The sequence below is a fragment of the Hesperophylax consimilis genome, chromosome 22, assembly GCF_061612785.1.
Source record: "Hesperophylax consimilis isolate HC1 chromosome 22, BYU_Hcon_1.0, whole genome shotgun sequence".
Taxonomy (NCBI): domain Eukaryota; kingdom Metazoa; phylum Arthropoda; class Insecta; order Trichoptera; family Limnephilidae; genus Hesperophylax; species Hesperophylax consimilis.
The window spans coordinates 18436830-18450039 of NC_142857.1; positions in this window are offsets into that span (position 1 = coordinate 18436830).

Sequence of the window (13210 nt, forward strand, 5' to 3'; positions counted from 1 at the left end):
AGCTCACTGTATTCAATTGTTAGTTGTGAGTGTTTCAAGTCGTGTTTACACTGAACTGGATTTAGAATAATAATGTTTTATTTTCCTAAAATCTTTCCATTCAATATGAATTACTTATTTCGTTTGCGCATCATGTTTTTTCCAGCGAAACTCTTTTCCTAGTCCACTCGGTCGGTTTTTCAAGGCTTTTGCATACATGTACATGGAATTTATAAAAAAACATACATTTGTCGCTAGTACGCAGCTTCTTAAAATACAATTCAATAGTGCGGTCACCATACTAACAAATCACCGAGAAAAGTTACTAATATCGAATATTGCTAATTTATTATGAATCTCTTAAAATTATTCACAATCCAGTTAAAACGGGATTGCATGTCCTTAACAAATGATTTGATGAATTGATTTATCAAGATGACGGAACACGTGTTCATAAAAATCATAATATTTCCGCATTTCGTCATTGCAAAATTTTCAACGCAAATGCAGGTCCATGAACATGTGTTCCGATATATTGGGAATTTACTAAAAGTGTATCAGTTGACGGCCTAGAATCCCGTTTTAAACCGGATTACCAATGATTTGAAGAGATTAAATAATTTAGTATGCTCAATGAAGCTCAGTGTTCGAATAGTGTAAATTCACACATCGGACGGATGTTTGATTTACTGGACTCCGCGGATTATTAAATATGGTGTTAACTGACATATCGGACGGATTTTTGATTTATTGGACCCCGAGGATTATTAAATATGGTATTAATTGACACATCGGACGGATGTTTGATTTATTGGACCCCGAGGATTATTAAATATGGTATTAATTGACACATCGGACGGATGTTTGATTTACTGGACTCCGGGGATTATTAAATATGATATTAATTGACACATTGGACGGATGTTTGATTTACTGGACCCCGCGGATTATTAAATTTGGTATTAATTGACACATCGGACGGATGTTTGATTTACTGGTCCCCGCGGATTATTAAATATGGTGTTAATTGACATTAATTGGGAGGATTGACGTATAACATAACCATAATCGTAGAATAAATTATTGTAAATGCAATTTAATATTCGTATTTAGAATTTTGCATCCAGAATCTGGCACACTGGCCCCAACTGCGACGGGTGAGTTCTTTTTTATCCTATAATTCAATCTGGGCTTTTTTATGTTCCAGAATCCCAGATTTAAACATCGAGGAAAACTGTATATCAAGTTTAGCGGATGCATTATAAGGCTGGCCGCATACATACGTTTTCCGTATTCGATTTACGAATTCATTTTCCGTATTCGGAATTCCGTGAGACTAGCGCAAACGTTCGTTTTTCTTCATTCGGAATGTATAAACGTCAGAACCAGTGTTGCCAACAAGGGCGATATATCGCCATTTAGGCTACTCAGAGCGAGAATCGGCGCCGAAAAAATCTAAAAGGCGACTGGTCGCCAATTAAGCTACTTCAAAAACATCAATTTTAAACATGTCCCGAAATTCTCTAGCCACCCCCCCCCCCCCCCATGAAATTTATTTTTCTGGGGACAAATTTTATATTTTCTTGAAATTCTCTAGCCACCCTCCCCATGAATTTTTTTTATTTTCTGGGGACAAATTTTATTTTTTTGAAATTCTCTAGCCACCCCCTCCACGAATTTTTTTATTTTCACGTAAAAACATCAATTTTAAACATGTCCCACCTAACAGCAAATTCGGCTACTTTACGCTACCGTATGTATGAGAAACGGCGATATTAGGTCAAGATCCGTTGGCAACACTGAATTACGAATGGAAATTTCCGTACGTTTGCGTCGGCACAAACAAACTGTATGCAATAGCTGCGTTCCACATGACGTCATTAGGTTTTTTCCATTCGTTTTCTCCAAACGCGCCGGCTCGCATTCGGAACGTGCGTAAGGAATTTGTTCCGTTCGGAACTAAAACGAACGTGTGCGGCAGTTAATGTATTTTCTACTGATTCCGTGCATTCGGATGTCCGAATACGGAAAACGAATTCGGAAATCGAATACGAAAAACGTATGTATGCGGCCAGCCTTAAGCGGGGTCGCAGTTTCACAACACCATTTTTTGGTTGCATACAAGAAATATTGAACGTGTGCAGGACAAATTTTTACGATTTATTAACTTGACGATTTATTAAATTGACGGCCGGCATAGTCCAGTGGTAACGCATTGGACTGCCATTCCGAAGGTCGCGGGTTCAAACCCGGCGTGCGCAAATAAATTTTATTTGATTAATTTGTGTTATTTCACAATTAATTAATTAAAATAATAATATATAGTATATTTGCGGCACGTTCCAGAGTGGAAGATACTACCAGTATCGCCCTGGTGTAAGACCACCATTCAGAATTGAAACGTTGCTCCAAATGGCTTTAGCCGTGTTTAGTGACTAGATCTGAATAGCCAGGTACTTCCCCACCTTCCTCTTTCCCTTCCCCACTTACCTTCAGCCTCACAACATCCCCCAATTGGGGATGCCATAGTCTCACTGGCTCCAGACGGGAGCAGTTGGGACTCTTGTGAGGTATTAAAAAAAAAAAAAAAAAACTTTAAACTACACATATTTACATATTCAACGCATGAAAAATTCATACTCAATACGCTTAAAATACATTCGCTAGAATGAAAATGAAAATACTATTATTCATTCCAAATCAAACGTTTGTGAAGTCCTGCACCTAATAAACTTTAAGTACCAAATCGAGCAACTCTGCAACAATAATTCTGGGCATAACTACCACACACATGCATATATTTCTCGACTTCAAATTCACACCAAATATCAACATTTGCAATATAAGTTTACCAGTATTTAAGAGATTCCTAATTGAAGTTTTTGTGTTGCATAATATTATCATCAGGAGCATCGCAAACGAATATCTAATAAGAACCTTAATTACTATTTTTATGCCATTGCAACTTTAAAACTGGTTTTTAACCTTTTTTTCCTCTTTTCTAATATTGTTATTTGTTTAAAGTTTTATTTAGAAATATACAAACACATAAAATAAACTTACATAAATAAAAAATGTTATTATTTAAACTAAAAAAAAAAACAGCTGTGCAGTACTTTGGAAGTTGGCAACAATAAGATTCTACTGACCAAATAAGTATTAGAAAGTGGTGGCTTATCAGCTATAATCATGGGGTTACCATATTGTTAATAACAAAAAATAAGGAATCATTATTAACAAAAATGAATAAAAAAACAGTAAATATTATTAAATTAATAGGTTTTAGGTATCTACATGGTTTCAATACAAATATGCCCTTCTTTAGAGTGTAAAAATTTAATTTTCTTTTATTTGTAATGTGCGCAATAAACCTACAGAGGGTTAATATATTATAAAATTACAAAGAAATAACAAATAATAAATACCAACCGTCCAATAACCTTTTACAAAAATTTAATATAAAACAACAACAAGAGACAATAATGTTTGGGTCAAGTGAAGTCAAGTAAACACACGAGATTCGAGAAATTTATTGAAGTTCTGGGGGCTATCGCTAAATATATCCGGTATCTTGTCCTTACAGTTGTTGTTAAAATATTGTTATTTATATAAGAGGTTGGAAGATGGTTAAGTTAAGAACAATATATCTATCATTGTCGGAATCCCTGATAAGATATGAAATAAATAAATGGGGACATTCAACAAAGAAAAATCGTAACTTAATTCAAAATATACAATATTAGAAATAACTTTTAAACAATCACATGATGTAACTAAATCATTGTTATACAATTCTGTAAGTTTATTATATGTTCGTGCTATAATGTGACTTAAAATTGTTAGTCAGTCAGTAAACATACATCTCAATCTGAACATAACAAAATAGTGCAACATGCTTACAATACAAGACTTACTGCAAACGATGGACTTGGTATTCCCAGAGTCTAAATAAACACGGCCAAAAAACCTTAGAATACAACGTCCCTTAAATTTACTTCGGACTACCAAACTCAATAAAAAATTTGAACAAATTTTCAGAAGAAGAAATGCAAAAATGGTAATGTGAAAAATGTTTTTCAAAAAACAAATCACACTCTAAAATCACAATATTCCATTGGGGTCAGCGCTAGTTGTAAATAAAATTGTTTTACCGTTGTAATTATAACAATCAGAGTGTCGAACGATGCTCGATCCCATTCAAATCTAGAGACAAAATAAAAAATAAATAGTCACCAAATAATTTACTTTCCTACACACCCTCTTTCCATCTTACAGACATACAAAATGTATAGCGGTCCAGCAAACTATTTTCAGTCTTGTATAGCGCAGTTGGTGCTTGATTTATTTTTGGCAACGAATTGACTTCGGAATAAGCCACGAAATCTTTGAGATATACATAAAAGAATGACGAAACGATACCGAGATAAACGATAATGTGCTGCACCACCAACAACAATTACACTATCGGTTAGTCTAGTTTGGCCTTTATCGTTTTAATGCATCAGATAATAATTGAATACACCCAAAGGTTACACATTCCTGAAAAGGTATCAATAATAACACAGGGAAGGTATTAACTGCACCTAACCCCAATAGATGTCATTAGCTACCTTTAGCGTAGACCCGAACCCTTGCTTTGTGTAAGGAGGTTACAGGTTACTCCGAGGGTTTACTGATAATTAACCCATTCCGAGGTCACCGTATTAGCCATTCTGTTATTAATTATACATTAGATTGGAAACCCTTCCCCAAAGGTGTGAATCTTCGCTAAATCATTTTTGACAGTTAATATCGGTATTTAATTATGTTTAACGGTTTTGGGAATTCGTTCCGATGGAAAGGTGGTAGTTATTGGACGTGAGGGTTATAATACCTTTGTTGCGATATTTATCTGAGAAATATGCTTCCCTTTGCAGTAAGGTGCGAATTATAGCGAAATTTCGGTAGCAGATTTAATAATCTTGTGATTATTTTTTGTGGTATTATGCCGTGTAGCTAATTAAGGGGATAGCGCAAAACAGCATAATACCCAGCATAATGGATTTGAAAATCTCAAATTATCGAAGAGTTTATGATGCAGGAATAAATAATCAAAAATTAGTATATATGGTGGTGCGCAAATCCTTCGTTCACAATTGTGCGGGGTTGGTTGCGGTAAGTGCGATAAAGACTTAGACACAAAAAAAACGAATTGAATTTGCCTTAGTGTTTACAAGAGGAAATGAGTGGGAAAGGCCAAAGACTTACCCTGGTCTCGTCCTCCGTAGCCGCTGGTTCCTTTTCACTTATCAGCTTGCATACAATTAAGGGTCAATTCCCTTTTAACATTCGCTCACTCAACACAAAACAAAACAGTGACATTCACTGCGGCGGATAAAAACGTTTTACTGGACGATGTGTGCTCCAAAACAATCACAGCCGAGTTCAACATATGCGGGTATTCACAAGATGACACGAATGTTCGCGGACCAAGATGCAACGATAACAATCCTCCTTGTCGTTTGGCCCGGTTCAAGGAAAGGGGACAAGGGGCAAAGGGGGGGTGAAGGGTACACATTTTAAGGCTATTCAATTTTAAAACCTCACGCGCAACTAATATATTTATTTATAAACGAACTTTCTTCCTATTATTTCATTATTATTTATTGCACATTATTTATCAAGAATGTTTAAAAAATATATTGTCGTTGAGAGAGTGCGTTTTTTTGGAAAAATTGTGTAATTCCTTATTTGAAATAAAAATGATTTCATATTTGAAAATATAATATTTACTGAACCGTTAAAACAACCACCGTCTTGAAATGGAAACTGGACGGACAGACAAATTTACAGAGACAAATGCAAACCGGTCGAGTAACAGGACTTTGGAATGCTCAGTAAATGGTTTAACTGATAATTTTATTTTATTTATAAATAGCGCAGACACTTTAAAAAATACGGGATGAAACAATTTTGAAATATGTGCCTATATTAATGTAGGTACCTATAGTATTATTAACTACTGATAAATCCTCCTCTTCAAACACCAGCTAACGCTTCCATTGAATAGTAGTATTAAAATCTCATAAATATGTAGAAACTAATTTGGGAGACGGTATGGGTACCGTCGCCCGGGGAACCATTCATTGGATAACCAACACCTCTGCCATAGGTTACCACCAGTGGTTCCCTACGTTTGGACATTTATTAATGCCCGGGTTCATGAGGTGAGGTTTGTCCAGGTCTTGGCTGCAGATGCGTCTGCTGACCTAGTGCATGGCGGGCTGGATTTAGAGAGACTGGTTGAAGGAAATCGTTCCGCCTCTCCAGCATGACTCTCTCGACCCATCGCCTTGTACTGCAGTGGGAGGGATGAATTCAAATACCCGTCACTCCTAGACACACTGACTCCCAGATTCCCACCCACCCCTCTTACCTTTTCCCTTCCCAGAACTTCTTCTCCTTCCTTTCCATAAAAATACCATCCACAATGCATCCTCAAAAATGATAAAGGCCCTGAAGGGAAAACTTTTTCGTTAAGACCTCATGTGTAGAGCTGGTGTAAAATCTTTCTAAAATATATAATATATATAAATTCTATAATATATAAATATCAGTATATCATAATTACCTTATTTCTTCAATAAATATATTTTAAGATTAGAATTAAATTAACCTGAAAAAAATGGTTTTTAGGAAGTTGCGTAACCCCCAATTTAACCAAACTGTTCGAACACCAGGTTCTAAGAACAATTAGACACCTACAGGAACGAATTTTGCATTTGATCGAAGATATTTGAGTTTCAGCAAACTGTTATATTCCTTAAAGAACGAGTTATATTCCAGATTCCCCATTTTACTATTAAAATTATACTAAAATATAATATGTGAATATTCCCGCTCATTAAAATATATCTCATCCAGCAAACGTTCACAAGAGCAAAATAATTTTCGGCTCAATTAACAAATAATAAATTCCCTCCGTATTCCTTTTACCCACTTTTCCCTTTGCCTTTCCCCACTTTCCTTTCTTCTCTCCCAAACAATAACAACCGCGATTAAGTAATCACAATTACAATATAACGTGTAACGTAAATAGCTGCCTAGACGCATCGCTGATTTTTCATCTTGGAGTCTTCTCGCGCGAATAAGCCCCGTAGCGAGTGCTTACGATTCAGCGGCTAACTGGCATAAAGAACCAAGTTCAATAAAGCAAAATAAATAACATTTTCAAAATAAATAAGATTCCAGTACTTTTGCAGTTAATTATCGGTGTTGCCTCTTCAACAATTGCTAACATGGTAAAGACACATCTTTGTATTACTGATCTGCACTGTGTTGTTAAAAATATATATTTTATAATCCGCAATTTATCTAGAGTTTTACTACTCTTAGCGCAACAGTTTTCTTCAAAACACGTATTAAAATAGAATTATTTAATAACACTTAACTGCGTGACTTTTTCCGTTAATGTTTTAATGAAAATCAATCTATGAGCTAAAAAAGGAAGAAGGGACCTAGAAATTTCACAGCGGTGCAAAATTTCACAAATTTTCTTAAAATTTCACCAGTGTTCACCGTTTGAAAGTTTGAAAGTTTGAATTGAGACATACAAACAGATTTGTTGATTTATAGTGAAGATTACGTATTGCTTATTATCAATTTCGGAGGATTTTTTGGATTTTGTTTATTACGCGTTCAACAGTCGAATACAGTATTATGACAGGCAAAATGTCATATTATTTACAAACAAAGTCTAGACAGAGTAGGTACAAATAAAGCACAAACAGATATCAAACAAAGTTTAAAGAGAGTACACACAAAATAAAAACAGAGAAAAAATACACAGAGCATAAAGCACAAACATAGTATAAAGTACAAACAATGTTGAAACAAAGTAAAAATAATGTACAAATAAAGTAAGTCCAATCAAAGTACAAAGGACACTGGACAAACAAAGTAGAAACCAAGTACAAAAAAAGTACAAAAATAAATATATTTTTTCTTGGATTATGCTTCAGAAAGTATTGATTTTAATAAATATCAATAATATATGTCTATTAATGCCATTAATATGGTAGCTACAGGCCTTAGTCGTAAGTCACTAGACATAACTCTTAGATGTAAGTCAGTGGTTCTAGTATTAATTTATTATTTAAAAAATATATATTTGTACAGCGCCCTTGAGATGATTTTTCACGAAAACGGCGCCATATAAATTAGCCAAATATCATTATTATTATTAAAAGGAGATGTGGGTTGTTGTGCCAGTGATGCTGGTTCGCTAAATATGTTGTTTGGATCTCGGAGCGATGTCGCCCCACGCCTGGCAGACACTGCGGGCTACTGTGCTCTGTGCTCGGTGCTGTAGCTTCTTTGCCGCTTCGATGACACTATAATAATGTTTTTCGATGGGAATATTATCACAGGGTGTGCAATTAATATACAAGATCGATGGTTTAGGAAAAATAAGTATTTTACACAATATCAGATAGGTTTAAGGTACTTTGTGATATTTGCTCTTCGATGTTTAGGTGATTATACATGTTGCTGTTGACAGACCAGTGGTATAATGCTCGATTAGCATGATTGATCTAGGTCCAGATACAAACAGTTTACTGGCTTACTCCTACAGAATAAGTTACAGTTAGTATATTTCTATCTAATGTAATTAGGATTTACTTTTTTAAATTACTAAAATACTGCCTTCGAGGCGTTATACAAAGTCACTAGACCCAGTACGATTATTCTGTCCATATGTTTTCCTTGTAGATTTTTTGGTACAGTTTGCATTTTGTGGATCACCCCATGTCCGTGGATGTAATAAAAATTGGTAGATTTTAATTAAAAAAAAACTAGCCGTAGTCCACTGCTTTTCCTGGGCTTTGCACGGAGTTTTTTAAAAATGAATTGTGGACAGTGGTTTGAGGTTGTTGTTCTCTCTTATTTTGAATATCGATTTCATGAATATCGATTTTCGAAATAAAACTGTAGATTTAAATAATATATATTTTTTTAAATGAATTGGAGCCGAGAATTGAAGCCCTAACAACTGCTTGGAAGACAAATATGCTGACTTTTACACCACCAACTATTGTTTTATTTATGTACTGAAAATAAGAACGATGGAATTTTTGAATTTCAGAATATCGCATGGGTACATAATTTAAGAATATTACTTATATCACAACTTCCATCACTGTTTTTTTTCCAACTGTTTTTTGTTATGTACGTAAACATAATAATATTAACATAATATAAGTATTATGTTAATATTATTATGTTTACGTACATAACAAAAAACAGTTGGAAAAAAACAGTGATGGAAGTTGTGATATAAGTAATATTTTTAAATTATGTACCCAAGATATATATAAGATAAAACATAACACTTTAAAAGTTTATTCCAAAAAAAGGTCCTTATGTATATTATTATTTATCATATGGTAGACCTTAAAGTCTTGGAGTTCCTGAAATTCTTAATGTTACTGAACCTAATACACAGGTTTGGTTCATATTTCCCTGAATAGCTTTTACGTATCGAAACACACGAGAAAAATAACTTCTTTGTAATATCAGTAACTTTTGTCGTAAGTTTTAGGACACTCTGTATCCTAACGAAGACACCAGCAACAGTAGTCAACACGGCGGTATGAAGACAATTAATTTTATTAAATAACTCAATTCGTTTCTAATTTGGCGAAATGACTAAACAACGGAACAATACCAGTGGAATAAGTCAGTGCCTACTCTCTACTGCTGGCTGCTCTCTGCTGCTTACTGGCTGCGATATTATGAAGCTAGGTAGGTACCTACCGAGTGATTAGAGAAAATTTGGGGATGTACTGGCAAGTATAAGATTCAATTTTTTGAAAATCGAGTTGCTGTCGCAACTTTATACATGCGTTCCTGCATTCCTCCACCTTATTAACTGTTACCCAATTACCTGTCCCTGTCTGACATAGTGATAATAGTTCCATAATGATCTTCCAACAATTGTACAAACCAGTCTGTTAAGAAAGCCTGTGCCGTGAACATGTTAAGTTCTCTCTCAATGTAAATAATATCGGATCTATTATGGAAACTTGTGCAATACATTACCATCCGCTGTGTCCCTCAGGGCCATAATATGTATTCGCAACAAGACGTTTATCGGACGACTATCCGTAACTAGCTGTTAACGAGCTAATCTAAACAGTTGTGTCAATTTGAAAAGTTATTTTTATTGATTATTTACAGTCCACTTTACGAATAGAAACACAAATCGTTTCGTAGACAACATTTGCGACTCCATCGAGTTGTGTAAGAAGTGATTTTTTTGACTAATAACTAATCTGATCTTCATATAATATTGTCGATCATGGGCGGAGAACTTGCGAACTTATTTTGTTTGTTTATGAGAATATCTTCCATCTTTATCTATCTTCTCGGGAGAGTGTCTATTTGTAGCGGGCTAGCAGCGTAGATTTGATTTGTATAAAAATCTAGAGTTTTATTCCGAGATTAATGAAATTTTGCACACTTGACCTTAGCAATAAAATAAAAACTTCCACGTCCCCTTTTTCTACTCCTTACAGCATAATTTTGATACTTCACACTTGCATTCAAAATAGAGGAAATTATTATTACCGTCTACATCTGATTGATACTGCGTCAAGATTTCCTCATCTTCGTGTTTATTGACTATGTCAGTTGAATTTCTCATCTTCACCCGTTTCTTCATTTTTCATTTTCTTCATTCATTTTTGTTGACTGTAAGTTGGCATTATTTCACAATTTTTATGAAATCCGAATCCTCTTCAATAAGTTATTGGAGTTTTATGGTTGGAAGGATATTATTAACAGCTTTCGGATACTTTTAAAATATCATGTTTTCGGAATGATCGTCATCCTCTTTATTTATAACATCAACACCCCGGGCCCAGGCTCTGGTTGTGCCTCAGTTTGAGATATGCGCCTGCCCCAGCCGTGGTCGCAAGCTCACCCTGTATTTTAATGTATCATTAGTGTGTACTTAATAATTAGGTAGGTAGGTATTTATTTTTTTTAATTACGAACACATTGTTTTATTCTACTAAGAAGCCTCTTAATAACATTGAACCTGTGCGAAAATAAAAAAATTGGTGCAGTACATGAATTTTAAGTCGATCTTACTCATTTCAAAATCGAACGACCAACTTTTATGTGCGTTATTTTTGGAAGGTTGCAAATTTGGTGGCGTTATTTTATAAGAAAATTTTGAAGTATATGATTTTAGCCATTATTGTAATGCATTTTTTTTATCTGCTAATTTCATTTCTGATTGCGATAGTATTAACGGTTTATTTTTGATATCAAAGAGAAACTTGAAAATCATTCAACAACCACTAGTCAATCAACTCATAATAATTACAAGAATTTTAGGAATTATTTCTCGACCAATCATTTCTTCTTCCAAACCTCAACACTATCCGTAAAAGATACATTTCTCCGAACACAGACACAATGTAAACATTTTAAACATTAACGAATCAGCCACCCTTCTTAAGGTGCACGGATCAGAGACGAGAAGGGCAAGTGGAAGGGACGTCGAGGGGGTAGTGGCAATGACAGCAGTCGCGGGGCGGCGGTCCGGACCACCGGCTTGGCGTGTGTACAATTGTACGAGTGTGCAATGCACTAGTACAAACGTAGCCTTGCCAAACCGTATACCACTGCACCACGAAGCCTGAATTCTGAAAATCCTGAAATTACTTCACGGTTGGATGGGCAGTCCAACTTTTCCTTTTGCTGGGTTAGATGATGTTTGGTGGACATACTGTGTTTATCTGCGTATCTATGTTTGTAGATATAGGTACTGTGTTTACTGTCGAAATCTGTAATTGATAGGGAGACCATGTTGTGAAAGGTTTTGCCTTTTAGCCAGGAGAAATTATTCCAGGGAGTAAATTCAGTGAAATTTCTGTGATTTGCTTGTCAAGTTTTTAAAGAAAATGTTTTTTGCTAACTAGTTACTTACTTTTAAACCGATCGATTTGTCATATTCTGGACGCCAACCTGGTTTTATTTTTTCCCTTTCTTCAGGAGGGCTTCACGTTTTTTTATTTTTTTTCTTTATCATCATTTAAACCAGCTATACTAATTTTGAGTTTGTTAGCAGGTACAATTGACAACATGATATGTAATAAAATGGTACATTTCAAACGGTTTACATGTATAATAATAATGATGATTAATTAACAGTTAGATCATCCGGTCAAATTAACAGAATATTAATATACAAATAGCTGTAAAGTATTACATAACAAACAAGTACAAATGAACAATAACATCAATAGTTTCATGGATAGGCACGTGAAGTATTGCGAAATATAAAAATTTATAATATTATCAGATCACTTCATCCAGTAAAAAAAAATACCTTGGATTGAACCTTCCTCCCTACGGAGTGGAGTCTCAACACTGCTAACACTTATGCCAAATCCTAATTGGATAACACCGACATTTATTTCAAATGTATCAGGAAAATTTCAGAAAAATGTTATTGTACGCGTGTAAATGTGTGCACGCGTGTATGTGTGCGCGCGTGTGTGTGCATGAGTGCATAGAATGCATTGTCGTCGAAGACGAGCTTATCTTCCGATTTTCAATTCGATCGGATGTCGGGTAATGGATTAATTTTCACTTTCATTAATTCTTTCGTTTTTTTATTCATTCAATCATGAAAACCAAATCGAAATAAAAAAAGATGTTTTTAAAAATACCTTATCCTTGAAGTCGGTAAATTTTACAAATTTAATTTAATTTTTGACAAGTTCATCAACAATTTAATCCCAATTTTAAAGGCTTATGTATACAATTTTAGTAGCTTAATTTGTCAAGCATCACAATAAACATCACCTATTATAAACGTGCTGGGTGTATACTATATTTATCAAGCTGCATTTTCCCGTATTTGTTCGTCCTTCATTCTTTAGCGTATTTATCATGGTTTGTTTATCCGTCTTTGTACAAATAGGTGTCAGTTTTAATATTTTTTTAAATTAGTTATTTCAAGGTTCATCAATTCATACTTACGGCGAGTATGTGACACGTAACCAAAAACGTCCCATTTTAAGCATAATAATGGTTTTAAAACCTTTGCTATGCATTTGAAGGCAATTCAAACACATAACCATAAGTATTGTTTATTCGTGTTTTGTTTTCTTCAATGTAATTCTGGGAACAGTGCGGAAAACTTATTTAATAAAATAAAATACTTTTTTGTTTTAAA